General features: G+C 42.5%; 1 protein-coding gene and 1 long non-coding RNA gene across 8 annotated transcripts in view; one reads left to right on the plus strand and one right to left on the minus strand.

Annotated features, from left to right (window-relative positions):
- The window catches only part of LOC109623365 (low-density lipoprotein receptor-related protein 1), an 880,389-nt gene that overhangs the window by 615,278 nt on the left and 243,594 nt on the right, over window positions 1-21,517 (minus strand). The window lies entirely within an intron of this gene.
- LOC134291530 (uncharacterized) lies at window positions 951-21,414 on the plus strand. Its single transcript, XR_009999143.1, has 2 exons — window positions 951-1,326; window positions 21,062-21,414. It is a non-coding gene; the product is annotated as an uncharacterized LOC134291530 (long non-coding RNA).

Below are 21,517 nucleotides of genomic sequence, written 5' to 3' on the forward strand. Positions count from 1 at the left end.
TCGTAGCCAACATCTAACTGCTTTATACTCATATTTGTGCAAATTGAAACGAGCGTATAATCAACAAACGCAGCTTTTGTTTAATGTTGTGAACCACACACGAAAAGTACATTCACAATGCGTGTTTGTTGGGTTGCTTTATTCAACTAATCGCATGCTCCTCTTACCGTACATTAATAATCAAGCGAGTTTGAAGTGTTTTGTGATCGTAAGAGGTGGAAAAAATGATTCCAAAAATTGATCAACAAACCAAAATAAGCGTTAAACAAAAAATTGTTGATGTTTTCGCATTTGACAGTGGGCGCTATTTACTAGCGCCCAGGACATCCTGTCTACCATGATTCCAATGCATTGATATAGGCCGTGTCGGGGGCCTGCCCCAAACTCAATGAGGTACAGATATCTGTATCTGTATCTGTACACTCAGAAATAAAAGAAGTCACTAATGCATATTTTTCATGCAAAATGCAGGTTCGACTGGGTTCATGCATTAAGTTACTAAACAGTGAGTAGTTACTGCAAAACTTAATCCTATTTAGTATACCAATGCATACTTTTTAGTATTTATTGTAAAGTTGACAGTTCATGCAAATGAATATTTTTTATGCATTAAATGACTAATTTTAAGTAACTCTCGGACTTTCTTTTAGACTTTTAACACCGACGAACCGACGTGACAGTGGTGATTCAAAAGTGTCCCCCCCAAATTTAACGGTCGACCACCGAAGCGAGCGATCGCTTCTGTCAAATCAGCGCAGACGCGAACCGTTTCCTATATGAACACATGGGGGTTCGGTGTCGAGCTACCAAACCATCGCGGGCCGTTATAGAGGTGGCGATAGTGTTCGCTTATTTTTCATCATGGCGTCGCGGACAACAAATTTGAATTTATTTGTTCTAGCTGTCACGTCGGTTCGTCGGTGCTTTTAACCCAGTTGTTTTACTTTGTGGTACCTTGTGGTATGCACATAATAAATTATTGTATTACTCTATTACGTTTAGCGTGTATGTTTACATTGAGTATCTGTCATATGTGGAGATGTTGTTATTGTTGTCTGGAGTGTGAATCATTGTATGTAATATTGAAGTATCGGTAATAAAGTGTATACAAATAATGAATACAGTTGTTGAATAATCATTACAGAGAAAGATTCTCACATTGGCGACGAGAACGGTGAACAGTGCATGTGAAATTAGTTTAATTTCGGTACGGGAAGTGTTGTCTTTGGGAAAAGAAAGAGATGAATGGTGTGTGTGGTGCATGCAGAGTGGTGATGACCTTCAGGTGATGACTTGTGATTGAATTTCAACATTGGAATCAAAAAGGTAAATATTGTGTACTAACTGTTCAATATGAATCAAACAATCTATTTGTACCTTCGACTAATGATAATGATCAATTTGTGAGAGATTTTGATGGTGATCGGTATTGTTTAGTTCAAATCGATGACAATCACTATTGTCAGATAAAGAAATAAAGAACTGTGAAGAAAATCTAAGTTTTGTTGATTGTAATATTGATACTCGTTGAATGGGGTTGTTGTCCTAAATCTAGACTTAAATGCTGAATGATGAATGAAGTATTGATCTGTTAACCGGATGGCCGAGGAAGGCGTAGAGGCGAAACAATATTTTGAAATCAAATTTTGCCGTTGCTGTTAAAAGCCAGTGAAGGCGATGAAAGCCAATGAAGGCGATAAAAGCTAATGAAGGCGACATTCTTGAAATAGCCGTAAAAGGCGGAAAGGATTACAGATAGAAAAGCCGTAGAAGGCGGAAAGCAGGAGAAATGTTATAGGCAGAAGAGCCGACTAAGGCGAAAAACTGTCGATGGCGGAAAGATCCGTCGGAGAGTGAAAAGCTGTTGAAGGCGGAAAAAGCCGTTGAAGGTGGAAATGCCGTTGAAGGCGATAGGTCCTGCAAGGCAGATATAGTCGATTCTTTGTAGAGCCGTATAAGGCGAATTGTGTTATTAAAAATTAAAGTACTAAAACGCAACAGTGTCGTAAATTTCGTAAGAAACAGATTACCAGCCAACGCAGATTTGAGGGCTGTTTGCAGATCAGAAGGAATTTCTCGGCCTATCTTGATGCATGGGAAATTCCTTGGCTGAATCGCTTAAGAAACCGTTTTTTCTTCGATCGTAGTAAGCAGTTGCTAAGAAATGACAGTTCAAATGGCAGTCACCGTAGAAAGTTTCTGCCAGAAATCGTTCTAGAAGTTTCTTGAGCGGTTTCTCTTGAACTCAAATTTGGGCTTTATAGTTAAATTGAACCATTAAAAATGAAATTTCACACCAATTAAGTGGCAGCTGGGAAGTCGTAAGACAAAACTAAACTTTGGGCTGAGTGTGACTAGTAAAACAGGAACGAATAGTATTTGAATATGTTCCAAATGCGAATATAACTGAACAGATACTGAGATTGTTGTTGACCCACCTCAGGTGATATAATTGAAGTTATCATTGCTCAGTAAAGTATAATAAGTCTACGAGACGTAAAACGGGTTGGCTCTTGAAACCAAATTAATATGAAGACATGATTTAACTAATGCTTTGCCCTCTCTTCCAAGACTAAAAATGTAACTTCAAGAAAATTAACATCAATGTGTGAGAATAATTGAACTGTCTTGGTAGTTTGCAAGATAGGAAGTCAAAATGACAGTTAAAGCATTCGTTGAAGCTAGATGACTTATTCAGAGCAGTTGCTAACCATTAACCTGTTAAGCATCATGCTAGTCAAATGGCTAGTTGAATTGGATATTTAAAAAAATCGAACAATAAAAAATGAAACCAGAAAAATAACTAGAAGTCTCAGGAGTTCGAGTAAAAAGCGCTTTATAACCTATTGAATGCCACTAAATGTTTATGCGATTCAAGTGAGTTTTTGAGTAATCACTTCTGAAGTCTTTGAATATAAAATGTATTGGGTGTGGTCAGGAGGGGCATTTTGACTTATGATTGCCTAACACTGGATATAGTGCCATTCTTGCTAATGAGTGGGCCATCTTGCCAAGAACTGTGGAACAAGTTAGAGAACAAGGTACAGCAGTACGCTCAACATCAAATTCTGCACAATAATTTCCTTACAGGAAGAGACAAATTTTGATAAGTTAAAGAAGTATTGAAACGATTATTGAGGAGAATAACGTACAGTATATCAAAAGCACAAGATATTGGAATAATAAAAGATAATCATTTCTGTAACTACAGGAATAGATATATCTAATGAAAGCTGGATTATGATGTTTGTTTTTCAGTCGAGCTTATTAATGCAAACATGTACCATTTACCATTTACTAACATGTTACCTTGTTTGAATTTTTAGATTTCATACACTGCAAATATTGTGTTCAGTCTTCACTGACTTGACGGGTTTTTATTGGGGATTTCTTCTCAGTGCACCCGATTGCTGCGATCGTAATTTGTCATCCCTAGCAGCACAACAGGGTGTAACGTTCTAGGGTGTAACGGTAGGGAGGTAGCAATGCTACCAACATTAGAGAAGGAAAGCGAAAGTGATTTCCCGCGCTAGGCGGAAGCGAAGAGATTTTTCTGTTTCAATCATTCATTGTAACGTGTTAGGTCGCGAAGTGAAGACGCGAGAAATTTTGTTAAGTTTTGATCGTCAATAAAACCAGTGTAAAAAGTGCCGAAAGTGTTTTCCTTTCCACCGGAAGAAATGAAAAAGTGGTTCCAGTGAAAGCTGTCCGCCGATTAAGTGTCCACCTCGATTTCGTGTCGGCGTCCGCCGGATGAGCGACATTTTGGTCCCAACGAACCGGACCGACGGCCATTTTGAAGTGTGCTATCGAAGAAAGTGAACATTTGCCAAACATGTGGAAAGGAAAACGCGGTTTCGCCGTGTAAAAACGATAAAGACAATTCCGAGCAAGCGGAAAAAAGTGTTCCATACCGTGTTCGTTATCCCGAGAAGTGTGTCCGGTAAAATTCGCCGCGAATTTACCGTTTCCGAGCGAAGAAGCCCAGTATTCGCTGTGCCCGTATCCCGTATCCGTCGTTCCGTCGCGTGTGTGCCAGTGGAATTCGCCGCGAATCCACTGATTCCAGTGAAAAGCATCATCGGATGTCCGGATATCGATCCCGTCGGTATCCTGTTCCTGTTCCGTATGGGCTATGTGGCGTAAAGTGCTATACCCAGAAGAAGCCAACTACCAAAGCCCAGTGAATAATAAAGTGAATAATAAAGAAAACAAAATGTCCGACGAAGAACTGAAGCTGCTAGTGCACAAGCGCGGACAAGTGAAATCAAAAGTGACGCGCATCAGGAATTCATTGAAAGCGGCCGAAGATGATCCTACGACGACAAGCTTGGCTCAGCTCCGAGTTTTTGCCAGAAGCCTTGAAATCCATTACCGCGAGTACAATGAAATCCACGATGCGTTAATCAGTGCCTGTCCTGCGAATCAGAGAGATCCCCAGGAGAAAAAATACGAAGAATTTGAAGTGTTGTTCAACGAAACCAGCTTGGTGATCGAGTCGCTGAAGGATGCAAAGGCGCCCGAACCGATTGGTGCAGCCGCTCAGCCGGCAGCGGTGCAGCCACAAATCGTGCAACAACAAGCCCTCAAAGCTCCACTACCCACTTTCGATGGAAAGTACGAACATTGGCCTCGCTTTAAGGCAATGTTCCAAGACATCATGGGAAGATCACCGGACTGTGACGCTATAAAGCTTTACCATTTGGAAAAGTCACTAGTCGGTGCTGCCACCGGAGTTATTGATTCCCAAACGATCCAGGACAACAACTACGCTCAGGCTTGGGCGATCCTGGAAGAACGTTACGAGAACAAGCGTTTGATAGTAGATCTGCACATCCGGGTGAATCTCAAACGCATGACTCGAAAATCGTCGAAAGAGCTTCGCCAGCTACTTGATGACTGCTGCCAGCACGTCGAGAATCTGAAGTTTCTGGGGCAGGAGCTTGAAGGAGTATCCGAGTTGTTCGTCGTCAACGTTCTAACCGCCGCCTTGGATAAGGAAACACGTGAGTATTGGGAATCAAAGTTGGACCACGGAGAGCTACCAACGTATGATGACACCGTAGAGTGCTTGAAGAATCGGTGTCTTGTCCTTGAGAGATGCGAGACGGCCAACCCTCCTCCACCGGTGACGAAGTCCGCTTCAGGTTTCCAAAAGCTATCTTCCCAAAAGGTGGCAAACGCAGTCACGTCACCGACCGCTGTGACCTGTGAATTGTGCAGTGGACAACACCCTAACTTCTGTTGGGCAGAGGTGGACAAAGCACAACGGAAACGAAATAACCGAAGAAAGGGAACCGGACTTGGAATGAAACACTTCGTGTGAATGAAACTAGAAAATACTTTAATGCACGTCTGAACGGGTTTAACACAGGGGACTGAATGAAATGCTATTCATTGATGCGCGCGTGGCGCGCTCGCTTGACTCTGCTGTGGAGAGTTTTCGCAGGGTTGATCTCGCCTTCAATCTCGCCGAATGCCACACTGAGAGGAAACAGTATTGCATACTCCAACACTCCTCCTCAATGCTGGATCCTCGAACCGCTCGGCGATCTAATCTCCTCCTGACTGCTTGCTCTTCCGCTTCCGAACCTTCTCCGTATTGGCTCTCGCTATGCCAACAACGTAGTCCGACAAATGACCGGGTGGAACTCCCCGATTACTCCTCCTGGATCGTTGCGCTTCTCCAGAACGTTCTTCCGGACTGACGATCCGATCTTCTTCCTTCACTTCTAGCGGGTCTGTATCTGTACCTGCATTGTCCATGTCGAAATAGTCTTCTTCTTCGCTTCTGTCGCTCTCGTAACTTTCTTTGAACTTCTCGGCTCCGGAAGGCCCTGCCTCCGAATACCATTCGACTTCGCTACCTGCTGATCCACCTTCGGACACCTTCTCCTGAGTTGAACGCTTCGGATCCTGTAGCTCCAAGAACTTCGCTTCTCGGCTTATCGTCACCATATTCGTACCAGTATCCACGAACCGGTAGCCTTTATTCTCCTCCGAATAGCCGATGAATGTTAGCTTCTTCACACGCTTTACTCCTGGAACTTGAACGTATGCCGGGCACCCGTAAGCTTGCAGATGGTCCAGCTCTGGCTTTCGCCCACACCACTTCTCGTACGGTGTTGTATCCACTGACCGGGTTGGAAGCCTGTTCTGCAAGTATGCAGCAGCAACACAAGCCTCTCCCCAGTACCGCTTGTCCAATCCAGCATCTAACAGCATCGTTGTCGCCATCTCCTGCAGCGACCTGTTTTTCCTCTCGGCAACTCCGTTTTGCTGAGGCGTATAGGCAGTCGTGTATTGCGCACTAATTCCCTCGTCCGCAAAGAACCGACGCAGCTCGTTATTGACGTACTTACCGCCGCCGTCCAACCGGATCACTTTCGGTTTCCGTCCAAATAAGTTCTCCACGTTCCTCACGTATTCCTTTATCCTGCCGGCCGCTTCTGATTTCCTCTCCAGCAGATAGACGACCGTGTATCGACTGAAGTCGTCGATAATTGTCATCAAAAATCGTTTCCCACCAGGCGTAGTCGTCAGCATTGGTCCACAGAGATCTGTATGGACCAAATCCAAAACTTGCTCCGATTTCCTTTCCGCTACTTTCGGAATCGGATTCCTCGACGACATAGCTTTCACTTTTCTCGCGTCCTCCGCCAGTTTCAACTTGTACAACGACCCTGATTGCTCACCGACAACCACTACCTTCCCGCTGGCATCACAAATCGAACACCCATCCTTTCGGAACTTCACTTTGAATCCCTTTGCCGTCAGTTTGTCTACCGACACCAGTCCACTGGTTAGGGACGGAACATACAGTATGTGGTAGCCGCGTGTGATAAGCACAAGAGTGTATAACAAACTGACTATTCGGCTGCTGCGCAGCAGAGCATGTACCGACTGTCGTCGCCGCACAGTTGCATGTATGCACACGATTGCAATGTACATATAAAGGTGCGCGGATAGAACACTCGTCACCACATCCCCCTTTCTTTATTCTGCATGTTAATTAGTTCAAAGTTTTTTCAGGTACAATTGTATTTCAAAAACTGTGCTCTAGCTAAGTGATCTGAACACGATTCTGATTAACGAATGGACATGGGGACTTATCAAAAATAGAATGATTCAAAGCAGTATTGTTACAATAGATGTTTGGTACTGGTTTCTAATTATTGTACCAGTCAGCATTTCATAATATCTTTCAGGGCAAATCGGCAAATGTTTATTCTTCATTCACTTCTGTTGTTGCTGAGGCTCTACTGCATTCTGTCTGCTCTTTCTCCTCCTTCATATTTCCCAAAAAACACATATTTTTCCGGTTTAAAAGATTTTTTTTCAATGCATTCGAATTGACTCTTTTTTTTTTTGCTGTGTTACCTACTGAGCGAGCTACTGAGTTTGCGGAGATAGGAGTGAAATAGCTCAAATATCACCTTATATATTTTGAGAAACAGGAGCACTCACTGATATAATACAATAACTAATCTTCTCTCCATTGATGTGCACTCAGAATATTCGATTAAACTCGCACGCCGCAATGCATTTTACAAGCGAAATCAACCTTACTGGACAAGTTGTGCCAAGATGGGATCTTACATCCATAAGCAATTGTAACATTTATGGAGGAACTCTAATCATCATCGATTCATTCATTCCCCATTGGCTCACGTATAAGTGGACTGCATTCTGCGATATGTCACTGCTTCCCGGACTGATGAAAGGATTTTGTGTCTTCACTCAAATCGGCAATTTACGTTTTCTCTCGGACCGCATGATCGTGAAAAATTGATTGTGTATTTTGCCAGGAACATTCAGGATTTATTTTTTTAAATAGCATATAAAAGACACTACACCGTCTTCAACCAGAGGTTGTACAGACTGAACAAGCACTATCATTAGGCAACGGACAATACATATAACACTCCGTGGCCCAGTTGACAATTTTCCGTTTGACGAAAAGTTTTCTTTGACTGAAGCGGGAATCGAACCCACACTCCGCAGCTTACGACACGCCTAAACGACTGACGCCGCTAGCCGCACAGTCTCGAAGCCCATGGTTTGCAGTACATAATAGCAATTCTCTATGCTTGTCTCTATTCATTCTGTTATTATTGGATTGTTATTATTTGGTCGTACATATATTGTCAATGCACGATAAGAAGGATTTATTTACTCGAGTTCGTGTTGCACACTATTCGTTAGTTTCCACAGTTATCAGATTCCGAGCACTTATATTTCACAAGTTATAATTTCTCACGTTTAACATGTTGGTAAACTGTTTCCAATCGTCTGAAGATTTAAGTGCATTTGAATTCTTCTCAACTCCGAGGAATAGTACAGCCTGCTATGAATAAATGGTCCTATATATTGATTATTTCCTCGGAGTCGTTATAGCGTAATCCTTCTCAGTCTTTCGTTCTAGTCTCGTTATATAATATCTGTGTAATCCAAGTGTTTCGATATTGACAATAATACTAGATCATCTCTACAAAATCCATGTAGGAATCCTCGCTGACGCATCCTTTGGGTCTTTTTTTTCTTTACTACTCTTCTAAGTAAATCAAGCTTCATTTCACGCATCCTATTGTTATGAGTTCATCCGCCCACACTGCTACAATCTAGGTGATTCACAAATCGCATTTATTCTTTCAATTTGTTCATCAGTTACAATTACAGTGCTTCCTGTATGCTTTCAGTATTTTTCATACTCTCAGCCAGTGAATTTAATCACAATTTCTCAATACACTGTACAAATTAATACTTCTCCTTCTTCTTCCGGCTCCACATCTCCACTGGAACCCCTCTCTCCCTTCAACACAGTTTTCTTCGCATACTTCCTCAGTTATTAACAAAAGGACTCTCCCCGCCTGGCATTGAAAGAATCATTTTATGTAGGAATTTGAGTCCCCACCGGAAATCTAACTGGCTCTGGATTGACGAACCAGAACTTTATCTTATAGACGAACTGGAAGTCCCGGACCAAAAGTTTTCATGTTTTTCAGAGAAAAAAAAATAATTATTTTTAACTCGTGACTGATTCAAACAGGATTAACACCTTTTCGTAAGAAACCTATTGCTCAAAACTTTACACAATACTAGTCGTTGATATCAACACAAAACATTTAAGCTCTGTCGGATATGTTGCATTTTTTTATAGTTGTATCTAAATGAAGTTTAAGTAATTTTTTTATAGAACTTCCTCATATAAAATTTATGACGATAATATAGTTGAATAATAGAATGCGATTTTGAGGTTACCATACAACTGTTTTATTAATTGTACAATGAAGTAGATCATGGTTTCCCAAACGGTGGGTCTCGAGTGACAGTTAAAAAATTACTGTAACAGACAACAAATAAGGGAATTTCTAAGGTGGGTCGCCGAAACCACGTCTACTGGCAAAAGGGGGTCACGCACCCAAAAAGTTTGGGAACCTATGAAGTAGATAAAATAATGAAAATTGGTAGGCTACCCCTTATTTTGTTCAGATTTTTTTTTATAACAGCGGCATCTAATGTAATTTTTTTATACAGAAGCATTCTTATCTTTTTTTCATGTAACAGTGAATTCAGTCACAACTTTCTATATGTTCTCAGTGAATTTAATCACAGTTCTTGCAGTACGCTCTAAATGAGTACAATCATTTACACTAGTATTCTTCTCTGTAATTTAGGGAATTTAATCACGCCATTCTATGTACTCTCAGTTGGACTGAACTGATCAGTGAATTTAATCACAACTGCTTTCATGCACTTCCATTGCCTTAATGAATTTTTTTTCATCACACCACAGTGAATTAAATCACATGTCATTTAGAAGTGAATTTAATCACAGTATCTTCCACGTACTTTCAGTGAATTCAATCACAGCTCAATGTGCTCTCTGTAACTTTGTCACATTCTGTTCATAACATTGTTAGTGAATTTAATCACATATGTTACCGTAGTCTCCGAGTGAATTCAATCACAGTAATCTCCAACTGCCTTTGGTGTATGTAATCACCGTGTCTTTGTGAGCAGTAAACTGAATCACAACTCGAATGAAACCCATTCCATGCATTGTTGATGTTTCGAAGTTCATCATTATGACAAGACAATACTGCAAATGGAATGGAACTGAAAAGCGCGTCCAAAGCTTTGTTTTTTTTTATTTGTTCCTATATCTCGAGTCAGCTGATAACAATGATTGCCAGTAAGTGTTGCGTAGGTATTTAAATGGTGCTGCACCTTGAGAAATGTTATCCTAATTCCAGTGAGATGGAAGAGGTGCATCTGTTCTGCATCAGCATCTGTTTTGGCAACTATACCTTATGACAATCCTAGCAACATAGCTCGCCGAGAATTAGGTAGTGCGGCTTACACAATTTTTCTTTTATTACGAAAAAAGAAGATTTGGGAAAAAGCGGCCATAATTTATGTAACCGATCCAGCAAATAAATAAGGACCATAATTGAGAGAATTGTAAGCTTGACCCAACATCAGCGCATAAAATAACAGCACAGCACAACAGATTTGTTTAAAAGAACGTTTCAGAAATACCGTGAATATCCGATCATAGTGTGCGCTGTCCCATTTATGACGTTGAACAACATTAATCTGAAAAGTCTATTTAAAACGAGAATGAAACCGACGTTTCCACGAAGCTAGCAAGATTTATTGGAGCAGCCATCGATACTGCACAACAACCAGATAATACATTTTGGATTTTGTTTTTTTTTTTCCCCTGAAACGATTACCATCTCGAGCATTAACGTTATCCGTCCAATGAAACAATATATTCAACGGTTGTGCGCATTATGACCTTCAGAAGAAACAGCGATTCAAAAATGATTTAAGTTAACCTAGCAAATGTCTCACATACAATACACTTGTACGTATTTTTCACGTATTTTTGAATTTGTACACGCTCTGAATTGTAAAATGTATCTAAATATCGCATGCTCATGACTATCTTAAAAGGTATGCAGGATAACGGCCGCTGAAATGTACGATGAACACAGCATCCACTAAATGTCAAAACTGGTAGGATACAACGACTTGAATGTTCTGTAAGAACAGTAGCAGTTTTTGTAAAACCAATCTTTAGCTAATCCTTTCAGAAGTTTATCGATCTCATCAGTGAATTCAATCACAATTCTTCACAGATTTTTTTTCAGCTTAAGTGAATTTAATCACGATATCATCGAAGCTCTTCGTAACATGAGTCACTTTGTCATGCTTAGTTCACTATGTTACTAAGACCATTCCTATTTCAAGATGCTAATCTGCATCTGCAGGTTTATCTGCATTTCTCTCGTGACATATGACATAATTTTCAGCATCTCACATTTCTAAAACTTCAACTTTCCAAAGCAGCGCTGTTATTGGTCGTGAGCTTCCCATGACGATGAACAAGTAGGCCCTTTCATCGTCACAAGACACAACGAACATTCACGCACTTCGTCATGTCATTTTGCAATGATCAAGCGTCATGACGGAAACTTTCATATTGTTTTGAAATTTAAATTTTCACATGGTCCAAGCAAATTTAGGCTAGCCGTTGTATTTAACAGATAGAGAGGATATACATTCATGCTTTAAAGGATTTAAACAATGCCAAAATCCATGAATGTTGTAGTGATTGCCTTGTTTACAACCATGTCACGCTCCGTCATGACCGAAAAATGAGCGAATATTGTTAGCCTCTCTTGGTCATTGCCTCCCGATTCGATTACATTGAGAGAGGCACTTCTGTAAAATTCGCGTGATGACCCGTGTTGACGCTGACGCTTTCCAAGCCTGTTCCAAAGTATTCCAAATGCGTTTAAAACAAATCTCGTAAAGCTTTGGAAACCAAGCAGCTATAGTAAAATCAATCAGTGTTAAAAAGGTTTTGCATACACAGCTTTTAGTACAACTTCCAACATGGCTTTACGGCAGTGTATCGAAGGAACATCAACGCAAAGATTATATTTTACTCACCTTTCCATTATTACACAAAGCCACATCGCTTTCCCAATACATCACTTTGCATTACCTGCAATTCACACATAACAGCCTTTTCTTCGCTCACCTGCTTACCCGCAATGCCACACTCACTATAGAACGCTTTTTTATTCGGCACCGCATGCAGAAAACAATGTGTCAAGGTCACCACCTTCGCACAAAGCCTGTACGAAGCGGTCGGGGCGTCGTATCACCACTTTTCCGCTGTTCACTGTGAAGCAAATCAAAATCTTCTGTTTCTCCAAATAATAACTTTTCTTTTTTTTTTTTTGTTCTATTTACATTTGTTTTCACTAAAATCAATGATCAACAGAAAAAAAACTACACCACTGTGTAAACACCAGCACAACATTATTTCTTTCTTCATTCCATTTTTTTTTTCAACAGCTTTCATTGCATAGAACACATAATATAACGAAAATTCATAAATTCACTGATGCATTGACCGATACTCAAACGAAATAAATAAGATCTGCTTTATCCGCAAATCATTCAACTTTATTTTTCATCCTCGTCGCCACTTGTGGTAGCCGCGTGTGATAAGCACAAGAGTGTATAACAAACTGACTATTCGGCTGCTGCGCAGCAGAGCATGTACCGACTGTCGTCGCCGCACAGTTGCATGTATGCACACGATTGCAATGTACATATAAAGGTGCGCGGATAGAACACTCGTCACCACACAGTACATCACACAATTTCACTTTGATTGCTTCGCCGTTCCCATCCACACACATCACTACACCTTCGCCGCGCCCCGCAGTAGCGGCAATCTTCCCATCAGCCAAAATCACATTCGGACCGGGCTTCTCGTCCAACGACACAAAAAAGTTCCTATCACTCGTCATGTGGCTGCTTGCTCCACTGTCTATGAACCAGCATTCGCGCTGTTCACGCCCTGCCACCATGAAGCAGACGCTAGCACCACACTTTTCGTCTTCTACTTTCTTAACACTCTGCCGACCACGCGCCCTGCCGTCTGGCTTTTTCTCATCTTCACCGTTCTTCTGCTTCACCAGGTACAGCCGGCAGTTGCGTCGCACGTGACCGGGCTTTTTGCAAAAATAGCACACTCTGTCCGAACCACCGTCGTCACTTTGCACCGCACTCTTCATTGCTTTCATGTCGAACGATTCACCTGATCGTTCCCGCCGCCGCTCGAACTCGTCAAGCAACTTCGATTTGGCCAGCTGCATGGTGATGTCAGCATCGGCACGACTCTCCAGAGCCGTGACCAATCCACCGTAGGAATCGGGCAAGCTGCGCAGGATCATCGCAATCCGCAGCGATTGATCCAGCTCTTGGCCCGCATTCGCCAGACGGTCGAACAAATCCTCCAACACTACCAGATGGCCTTCGACGTCACCACCCTCCGAGAGATTCAAACTGCAAAGTTTCTTTAACAACGACACACGCGACGTGACCGTGCTCTTCTCGTGGTACGCTTTGAGCTGATTCCAAAAATCACTCGCACTGTTCGCGATTTTCACCAACCCAAACTGATTGTCTTCAATGCACAACCCCATTGTAGCACGTGCTTTACTGTCGTCCTTCTTCCACTGCTCGGTGACCGGCTGCGGCTTCGCACCGACGACGACGTACCAGAGCTCCTCCCTGGTCAGGAGCATCTCCATCCGGAACTTCCAGATTTGCCAATTATTGTTCCCCAATCTGGCAAACGCAAACTTGTTCGGCTCCGCCATTTTGTCTCCGCACTGAATCACCACAGTCGAAAACGAAATCAATTAACTCGCGGCGCGAACACCCGAAACAGGAACACAGTTCCTCACACTTTCTTCCTACACTATCCGGAAGATTTCTTTCGGATTTCCTCTGGGACCATAACCTGTTGGGCAGAGGTGGATTAAGCACAACGGAAACGAAATAACCGAAGAAAGGGAACCGGACTTGGAATGAAACACTTCGTGTGAATGAAACTAGAAAATACTTTAATGCACGTCTGAACGGGTTTAACACAGGGGACTGAATGAAATGCTATTCATTGATGCGCGCGTGGCGCGCTCGCTTCCCAAGAAACAGAACTAGCTGAATAACAGTTTCTTAAGCTAAAGTTTGCTTATGAGTGGTTTGTTTCACTCTTGTACAGCAACAATGTTTGTTGGGTTGGCTCTGCTGTGGAGAGTTTTCGCAGGGTTGATCTCGCCTTCAATCTCGCCGAATGCCACACTGAGAGGAAACAGTATTGCATACTCCAACAACTTCAAGTGTTCCGCTTTCCGCAACATGACGGTTGCCCAGCGGATAGCAAAGGTGAAAGAGATGAAAGTTTGCTACAATTGCCTTCGGAAGGGGCACCGAAGCAGCACCTGCTCGTCCGAGAAGACGTGCTCGAAATGTGGGCAAAGACACAACAGCCTGCTGCATCTTGATGATCCAGATGTTCCAGAGCAGCCTGAGCCGCAGAAGCAATCTGCACCTCCGGCAAGCGTCAACGTCGTCGCGGAAGCGAGTCCTGAACCGGTATCAACTACAAGCGCATTGGTGAGTCACGTATCCAGTACTCGGAAATCTCGTTCATCCCCGAAGGAAGTCTTGCTGCTTACGGCCTTGGTAAGTCTTGTCGACGAAAGCGGCCGAGCCCATCCTTGCCGTGCACTACTCGACTGTGCATCGCAAGTCTGCCTTATTTCCAACGATATGGTCCAGAAACTCGGTAAGCGTCCACGACCAACCAATACCGAGGTGGTTGGAGTAACAGGTAGGAAAAGCGCCAGTCAAGAGGTTGTCGTTTCTGTTGTTTCCAACTACGGTGAGTACAAGGTTGACATTCCGTGCCTTGTCATGCCTCAGGTGAGTGGAACCATTCCTACCAGAAAAATTGAAATTAAAAGGTGGCAAATACCAGCCAACGTGGCGTTGGCGGACCCAGAATTCCATACCCCGAAACGTATAGATCTCCTCATCGGAAATGAGTTTTTCTTCTCCCTTCTCAAATCTGGTCAAATGAAACTTTCCGATGATTTGCCTCTGCTCCAGGAAACTGTCTTTGGGTGGGTTATCGCTGGACCAGTTGATGTCCCAGATCAAAAGGTTGTTTTTTCCCATGTTGTGACGGAAGAAGATACATCTGATCTAATCGAAAAGTTTTGGGCTGTTGAAGAAGTTGTCGGATCGTTCCCATCCACCACCGAAGAGCAGCAAGTTGAGGATCACTTCGTGGATACTCATCACCGAGACGAGACAGGCCGTTTCGTGGTTCGGCTACCGTTCCGTGAGACAGTGGCTGAGCTCGGTGATAATCGAGCATTGGCGCTGAAAAGGTTTTTCCTGCTTGAGCGAAGATTGCAACGTCATCCGGATACAAAACAGCAGTACGAGGACTTTATTACCGAGTATGAGGCACTCGGCCATTGTCATGAGGTGTTCGAGGCAGCCGATCCAGTGGGAGTTCAACGGTATTACCTGCCGCACCATGCGGTCATGAAGTTAGCCAGTTCCAGCACTAAACTCCGTGTGGTATTCGATGCCACGGCGAGATCTTCCGGTCCTTCGTTGAATGATGTACTCCAAGTTGGCCCTACCATCCAAAATGACCTGTTCTCCATTCTACTACAATTCCGTCGGCATCGCTTCGCCTTTTCGGCCGATATAACAAAAATGTACAGGCAAGTAGTAGTGGACGAGCGGGATACTCGTTTCCAACGCATATTCTGGAGGAAGCAGCCGACTGATCCACTGCGTGTTCTGGAACTCAACACCGTTACCTACGGAACTGCTTCAGCTCCATTCTTGGCTACAAGATCGTTAGTCCAGCTAGCAAGGGATGAAAAGTCCGAATATCCTGCCGCAGCCGAGGTGGTTTGTGAGGACTTCTATATTGATGACGTGCTCACAGGAGCAAATACAGTGGCCGAAGCCGTTCGTCTAAGAATGGACCTTCAGGAGATGCTCGCCAAAGGGGGCTTTAACATTCGAAAATGGTGCTCCAATTCTGATGCAGTTCTGGAAAACGTCCCTGAAGAAGAAAAGGAGAAGCTAGTGAAGATCGACGATTCAGAGAACATCGTGCGTACACTCGGCTTACTGTGGGATCCTAACAACGATCATTTCCGCTTTGTCGTTCCGTCCACCGAGGATATGTTGCAACCAGTCACCAAGAGATTTGTCCTCTCTCGTATTTCAAGGTTGTTTGATCCGCTTGGCTTCGTATCGCCAGTGGTCCTACTGGCCAAACTATTGATGCAGGCACTTTGGGTTCGAAAGTTGGAGTGGGATGAGCCGATTCCATGCGATCTGCTTGCTCAATGGTTGAAATTAAGTAATTCGTTGACGTCCCTTAACCAAGCCAAAATTCCGAGATGTGTGATCCCTGAAGAATGTGAAACGTTTGAAATTCATGGGTTCGCAGACGCTTCCTCGTCTGCGTACGGGGCCTGTTTGTATCTTCGAGCTGTGAAGGAAAACGGTGATACATGTTGTAATCTTTTGACCAGCAAGTCGCGGGTTGCACCGCTGACCGAAATGACCATACCTCGCAAAGAACTGTGTGCTGCACTCTTGTTGTCACGTCTCTTGGTGAAAATTTTGTCCGCCTTTAAGCTTCCTATGTCCAAGGTTGTCTTGTGGTCCGACAGCCAGATTGTGCTCTCGTGGTTGAAAAAAGCACCGTCACGCCTGGATATTTTTGTGCGCAACCGCGTGGCAGAAATCAATCGAAATACCCACCAGTATCCATGGGAATACGTACGGTCTGCCGATAATCCCGCTGACGTCGTTTCACGGGGACAAATGCCTGAAGCCTTGAACAACAACAGCTTGTGGTGGTTTGGACCAGATTTCTTGAACCAGCCCCATTATGAGCCTGCAGCAGTTGAAGAGATTCCTGATTGTGAAATGCCAGAGATGAAGGCTGAAGTGATTGTCAACCTGGCAACGATCGAGCTACTGCCAGTCTTCACATCCTATGGATCGTTCCGAAAGCTGCAACGGATTGTTGCGTTGGTTATGCGTTTCATCAACAACACCAGGACGAAGGTTGCGGCTAATCGCTGCCTGTCGCGTTCGATTTCAGTTGCAGAAATGAGGGCATCTCTAATCACCATCGTACGAGTCATCCAGCACACTGAGCTACCCGATGAGGTTCGCAGCCAGGACGCGGCTACTTCTTCCAAAAAGCTTGCTCGTCTCTGCCCTGTTTTGGATGAAGTCGACGGTGTTCTCAGAGTAGGGGGACGTCTGGAGAAGTCTGCTCTACCATTCGATGCGAAGCACCAGTTGATACTTCCGGATCACCATCCTGTTACAAAGCTCTTGATTCGAGCACTGCACGAGGAGAACATGCATGCAGGTCCATCGAATCTTTTGGCCATAACTATGGGAGTTTTTCGGCTTTCAGTCACGGAAAAAGCGTTGATACTTCTATATCATTGCCAACGTTTCGATCCTTGGGTTGGGATCTTCCTCAGGGCTCGATCTTAATCAACTTGTGATAATCGTATTTTGCACACGATCGTTTGTCGGATTCTAAAAGACACTGCACTTTTCTCGTTCATCACCAGCACCCTAGTGGGATGTTGGGTGGCCATACTTCGGCGAAAGTTTTGGCTACTGAGAGCACGATCAACTGTCCGAGGGGTTATCAGGTCATGCGTGTCCTGCTTCAGAGCTTGCCCTCGAAAGGTGGAACAATTGATGGGCAACCTTCCTGATTTCCGAGTGAATCCTGCCATGCCTTTTGAATACACGGGAGTGGACTACGCCGGACCTGTAATGGTTAAGGAAGGAAAGTATCGACCAAAAAAGATCAAAGGATATATTGCAGTCTTTGTTTGCCTGGTTACGAAAAATGTCCACTTGGAGTTGGCATCCAGCCTCACAACCGAGGCGTTTCTTGCTGCGCTTGACCGTTTTGTTAATCATCATGGGTTGGTAAAGAGAATCCTGTCAGATAACGCCACAAATTTCACCGGGGCTTCCAACGAGCTGCATGCTCTATATCGGCAATTTCGTGATGAAGTGACGGTGTCTAAAATCAACGATTTCCTGCTTCCACGGGAGATTGAATGGCGTTTTATACCCCCAAGGGCTCCAAACTTTGCAGGGTTGATGGAAGCTGGTGTGAAAAGCGTGAAGACCCACCTCAAGCGTACCTTGCGGAATACCTCCCTGAACTTCGAAGAGTTTGCTACAGTGCTGTCGCATGTGCAGGCTATTTTGAACTCCAGGCCTCTATACGCACTGTCGGAAGATCCCAACGAGCCAATGCCAATAACACCTGCGCATCTTCAACTGGGCCGACCAATGCATCCAGTTCCAAGGCCATCGTACTTGAACACCAAGGAGTACAAATTGTCGCGCTGGGAATACTTGACGCTGCTACGGGACCATTTCTGGAAAAGGTGGTCCAGGGAATATCTTTCAACGCTTCAATGCAGAGGGAAGTGGACCAAATCTACCGGAAACATCGTACCTGGAATGATAGTTTTGGTCATTGAAGACAATCTGCCGCCACTTGCCTGGAAGTATGGGAAGGTGGTGAAAACATACCCTGGAGAAGATTCGCTGGTTAGAGTGGTCGACGTGAAAACCGCCTCCGGGATTTTCAAGCGGTCCATCTGTAAGCTGGCTCCTCTTCCTATCAAGGATAATGATGATCTTCAACGGGGTGATTCGTCCATCGGGGTTGCTTCTGCTTCAGGTTCGAATTTGGATTCGCCAGTTTCGCTGGGTGGTACGTCTGCTCTTGAAGTTTGAAGTCTTCCGGTCTTCAACGCGGGGGAGAATGTTCAGTCTTCACTGACTTGACGGGTTTTTATTGGGGATTTCTTCTCAGTGCACCCGATTGCTGCGATCGTAATTTGTCATCCCTAGCAGCACAACAGGGTGTAACGTTCTAGGGTGTAACGGTAGGGAGGTAGCAATGCTACCAACATTAGAGAAGGAAAGCGAAAGTGATTTCCCGCGCTAGGCGGAAGCGAAGAGATTTTTCTGTTTCAATCATTCATTGTAACGTGTTAGGTCGCGAAGTGAAGACGCGAGAAATTTTGTTAAGTTTTGATCGTCAATAAAACCAGTGTAAAAAGTGCCGAAAGTGTTTTCCTTTCCACCGGAAGAAATGAAAAAGTGGTTCCAGTGAAAGCTGTCCGCCGATTAAGTGTCCACCTCGATTTCGTGTCGGCGTCCGCCGGATGAGCGACATATTGTATGCATGTGTGCGACATAGATTTTTGCAATTTGTCATAGATAACCCTTTTCATGTGTAGATACACATAGTTTATATAAGGTCCATCGATTTTATGTGTGATCCAGCGTGGAAAACGAGTATGTGTGTACAAATAAAATTTATATCCATGGATTTTTACCAATAAAAATGTGTGTACATGTATAAGTGATATTTGTGTTAATAAGTTCATTGAAAATTTGAATAAAAAAGTGCTTTAAATTGTTTCAGTACATAGAAATGAATCGTAGAGGCAAGCGTAAGGTCCATCATGACACAGACAATCATGGTCAGTGTGCACTAAATACGTCAGACTTGTAAGCGTTAACAAAAAAAAAATGAGGATTATTTCATCGAAAAGATGTGAAATAAGTGATATGATAGACAGATGATTAGGCTTTGTAATAATGCAGAATATTCTAGTCCGATCCAACGAACTGAGAATATTATCAATATGAGGAGCATATGTAGAAAATCAGAGTTAATTTAAGATAAAAAGTTCTAAATTTTGACGGTCCATTGAATGCGAATAATTTGGAAAAGGCTTGCTGAAATAGCTTCATTAGGTATCTAGAGTGAGAACATAACATGTTGAGGGGATTTTGCAATATTTTGGAGGTACACCATTAAAATAAGCCCTACAGTTTAGAACCCAAAAGAGCGACATCAAAGGAACAAATTTTTGGTTTTGTAATGTTAAAATTGGTTTGATTGAGCACGAATCACCAGTTAATGCAGGAAAATATGCATCGTAGAATGTAAACCTATTGAACGACCAAACCGTAAAAATAAACTCATTCAGTTTGAAAGGTAAATGGTAGAATTCCGAAATTATCGGAAACATGATTCCTAAAAACGTGGACACCTATAGGTATAGGTATAGGTGAACCGTCGAAAAGTGCTCCAATAAGATGATCGATTTATTTTGTTATCTGGAGAAACTTGCTTTGTATATAATAATTGGCTACTATCATTACGTTTTCGGTTGGAAGCCGAAGTGACTGGCGTTGCGAAAATTAATGTTTAACCTACTTATAAACATAGCAACTCGATTTAGATTAGTGCTAATTTAAGTAGCTTAATGATGCGCAATACCAGCAACCGGTTCAAATTTACGTCACAACTGCAACTTTGCATGTTCTTAAATGCGTGACTTCTATTTGGTACTGCGACGATGATGTATGTATTAAGGATTTGAGATAATTATAAGATTACAACATGAAAAACAAAACAAAGAATGAATATTATTATTTTACTATACTTTCAAACAGCTAGTGCGGGTGCGAGTTTTGTGAACAATATATATTAAATATAATTCAAAAACTGGATGTTTTCAAGTTTTCAAATTACTATTTAGCTAAAACTAGTATTACAAATATTGCTTTTGACAAGTGACGTTTTTCGAAATCGTGATTTGATTTAAAAAAAGTATCAATCCCTTCGATATTTAGAAAACAAAATCTGTAAAGCCAAACTTCTGAATATATTCTGAACAAGAAACGAGTTTCAGCGAAGTTCGCTAAAAAAACATAAAATGAAATAGTGTTTGTATGACACTTGGACACTTTGGATCGAAAACGAGTTAAAGGATATTGATAATTTTTCCACTGTAACATTCGTGCAGTGTTCCAACATGTTAGCTAAAAAAAAATGTCTGAATAATAATCTGAATATCCATACCTTTTGTATGAGATTCTTCTATGAAGGGACATGTCAAAAAAAATCAGTGGGCAGTATATAATGTTTGCATGCTAGCTGTCATTGAAAACATTGGAGAAGAAAAAAGCAATTCAATTAATTCATCAGCAAAGGTAATATTTAGCTTGACACTCAGTATTAAAAATATTTTGGGATTTGGGAAAATATTTGGGTCAAAATAATATTTCTTTTTAGGTACAACCATAAGTAACGGCCAAGTAATTTATCAAAATGCCGAGCAGAGATGGATGACCAAATGGATGACTGTACTACTAATTCTGATGTGAGACTGAAGCGAGACGTTCATAAACTGAGGAGACTATAAGCGAAAACAACGTGGAGTGACCTTGCTGCGAATCTGGAGAAAAAACGAGATGTGGTACCTTGTGGTATGCACATAATAAATTATTGTATTACTCTATTACGTTTAGCGTGTATGTTTACATTGAGTATCTGTCATATGTGGAGATGTTGTTATTGTTGTCTGGAGTGTGAATCATTGTATGTAATATTGAAGTATCGGTAATAAAGTGTATACAAATAATGAATACAGTTGTTGAATAATCATTACAGAGAAAGATTCTCACATACTTGATATAGTATTTAATGAAAATCATGATTAAGTTTATTTATATTTAATAAAAAATATTG

Source organism: Aedes albopictus, chromosome 3, assembly GCF_035046485.1.
Source record: "Aedes albopictus strain Foshan chromosome 3, AalbF5, whole genome shotgun sequence".
Lineage (NCBI taxonomy): Eukaryota > Metazoa > Arthropoda > Insecta > Diptera > Culicidae > Aedes > Aedes albopictus.